The following is a 3,328-nucleotide window of genomic DNA, read 5'->3' as shown; positions in this document are numbered from 1 at the left end:
GTACCATCAGGAGCATGTTTGGCAGAACTCTTGCGCACATCAAATCCACATAAACGTCCATATTCTCGGTAGAACTCATATGCAGCATCAACAGTGGGAAAAGCCCTATCTACATGCGGCTTATACTTTTCATCGCATTTGGGTGTAAAATACTCACGACCACCAGGGGACGTATATTCTAACGCTTCAAAATGGATTGGCTCCTCAAGTATATTTCCATTCTTTGCGAATTGTTTGTCAATAATTGGTGAATGATGTGCCGCACCTGAAAGTAAAAAAATTACATCACGATCTTACATGTATGGAAGTGCATAAAATTAATCATAATTTGAGCATATGTCTGCAGCACACGTCTGTTGCAGCACATGGAAACGTGTGAACAAAATTCTTGTACAAAACAACACCAATATAGTGTAAATGTGTAGTAGTACCTGAATCGACATGAGTAGACTCCATGCTGGGTTCAAAATTCTCCATAATTTGTAAAACCAGTAGTATTGTGAAACTGACAGAAAATCGAGAGTAGTAGCTTAGTTTTGTTCTATCGATGAAAGTGTTTTATTACTATTGATTTGGCAAAATTTGATCAGTTACAAATTGATGTATTTTTAGCAACTAATATCTAATTAATAAATACTCTAATATACTATACGTATTTCATTTATGTATATGAAAGGTATATTGTTTTTTTAATTAATAGTATATTAAATCATAACCATCTATTCCACTACAATCTAGTGGTTAATAGTGGTCCTAAGTTCTAATTATAATATTGGTTCTAATTTGAACCTCGCCCTCACAGTATATATAAGTTTAATAATATATCATATCATGGGTCAGGTTCCACATAGAACCTCTTAATTTTAGAACCTTAGAACTTTCATTAAATGATAATAATTAATCCATAATTAATGTAAACTTTCTAAAATTATATAATTCAACCATATAACTTGTAGGCTTGTACTACTGCAGAATATTTGTATACAGATCTTAAATACAAATTACTACGTCGGAACATATACTAATATATATAATAGAGAATGATTTTACAATGCAATATTTTTGTAGGAAAATACAAATAACTACGTCATACTGCTGCGGAACATATATTAATATAATAGAAAATGATTTTATAAATTGTAGAAAAATACAAATTACTACGTATACTGCTGCGGAACATATATTAATATAATCGAAACTGATTTTATAATGCAATATTTTTATAGGAAAATAAAATTTACTACGTCATAATGCTGCAGAACATTGCATTTAATAAGCAATTTGATTAGAAGGTAATAATTAAATTTTAATACATATAATTATTGCATTTAATGCATTCATAAATTATCTATAGTCAACTAAAAAGATATTAAATAACTAATAAATGCAGTATTTGATCGTCACCGTTGATTTAACATTAATCTAATGATTCTATATGAGTTCTAAGTTCTAATTTAATATGAGTTCTGATTTGAACCTCACCCATCATATAATATACATTATAATATATATATTCATACATGATCAAGTTATATTGAATACATAATCTTATATATTATAATATATTATAAGTTCATCAATTAAAAATTGATCACTTAGCCGAAAAATAAGTGAGACAATTATAATAATTCAATGCATGATATTCGTGTAAATTTTTCTAAAATAATTATTAATTGATTTATTTTAAGTATTAATGATTTATTATAATCCTATTTATAGAAAATGTTAGTGTATTTGAAAAATAATGATTAAATATTAATATATTTAAATTTTGTTTTCGGGTTTCATTTGGAATTTGGAATTTTGGATATCCATATCCAATTTAAGAAAAAGAATTAACTTTCAAGTAATATCCGAATTTGATCCGAGATTCAACTTCAATCAGGTTCGAATTTTTATTTTTGTGTATTTTTCCAGTCCAGGTTGGTTACGAATAGAGATGCAAAATTTGGATTTGAATTTGGATACGACCATAAAAATATTTTTGAATACTTTTAATAATATCAAATTATAGAAAAATTATTTCAGTGATTTCAGGGTTTGTTGGTGGCCCTCTTGAGGCAAATTGTTGGTGGGGATTTCAGTGATAAGAATTTATGGTTATATTCGGAGTTAGTTCGTGTTTTTTTCGACTAATGGGATTGTTTGTTAGAAGAAGAACCATTGGTTTTGACCAGTGCTTTGTATGTATTTCTTAGGCTGTTGGCAGATCATTGTAGGCTCGTGGGTAATTTAAAGGTTGAATTGTTGAAAAAAATGGAGATTGAATTTTGTGTTAGACTTTTGAGGTAGCGGTTTCGTTTGTGTATGATGATAGGGAGGGATCTTGTTAGGCTTTTACAGGAACTGGTTCACGTACCCGAGTTTCGAGCCATATGGAAGGACTTGATGTTGAGCCCAACTGAATTTAAAGTTCCTGAGTTTCGAGATATTTCTCAGCTTTACCGTGTAAGGACATCGAGTAGGTACTTTTTGCTACGTATAACACCTGTAATGGAGTCACAGTTGCGGTTTTTGCTTAGTGATGTCAAGTTTGGTAATCATAGAAGGTACCCGGTCTGGTTTGCAAAGAAGTTTCTTTGCACAGCAGAGAAGGAGACTTTTCTTATTGACATAGTTAGATTTATCTGTTGTTCACATCACCCACCTAATGAAATTATATTATCGGACATAATTCCTAGATGGGCTGTCATTGGCTGGTTATTGAAATGCTGTAGGAAGAAATATGTGGAGGCTAGTGTTAAACTGGCACTCTTTTATGATTGGCTTTTCTTTGATGAGAAAGTGGATAATGTTATGAATATTGAGCCTGCATTCCTACTGATGGTTAACTCAATGTCCAGATATATTGAAATGACACATATGCTTCTAGATTATTTCTTTCATTTACTCAATAGAGCAATTATAAATTATCATTAAAATTATTATTATTATTATTTTTTTGCTAGTTGATTGAGTGGAACTCCGGACCTCCGGCAAGGGGGGACAAGAGCTCTACCACCACACCAACACTTTGCTGGCAAAATTATTTATTACAGCTATTAAATAGTATGACTAAATAGTGAAAAGTGAGTATTATTATAAATAAATAATAGACGGGGAAAAGAAAGAATTGTGTTCGATAACCATATAATCAGAAATAATTTTTATTTTTCTAAAGGGATTTAACCAAATATACAAGTTTTGCAATCAAGGACAAATGTTAGGACATAAATAAAACTAGTTGTCCTTGGAAGCAATTTATAAAAATTTGTATTATAAAAAGGCTAGTAAATAGTAATTAACTTACAACTCTAAGTTTAGAGAGAGAAATTGGGGAAGAAAATTT

General features: G+C 30.1%; 1 pseudogene; it reads left to right on the top strand.

Moving 5' to 3' along the window:
* Positions 1 to 2,136: 2,136 nt before the first annotated feature.
* Positions 2,137 to 2,919, top strand: LOC135149559 (uncharacterized; annotated as a pseudogene).
* The last annotated feature ends 409 nt before the right edge of the window (positions 2,920 to 3,328 follow it).

This window comes from Daucus carota, chromosome 9 (assembly GCF_001625215.2).
Source record: "Daucus carota subsp. sativus chromosome 9, DH1 v3.0, whole genome shotgun sequence".
In the NCBI taxonomy this organism is placed as follows: Eukaryota; Viridiplantae; Streptophyta; class Magnoliopsida; order Apiales; family Apiaceae; genus Daucus; species Daucus carota.
This window is presented reverse-complemented; position numbering and strand designations above follow the sequence as displayed.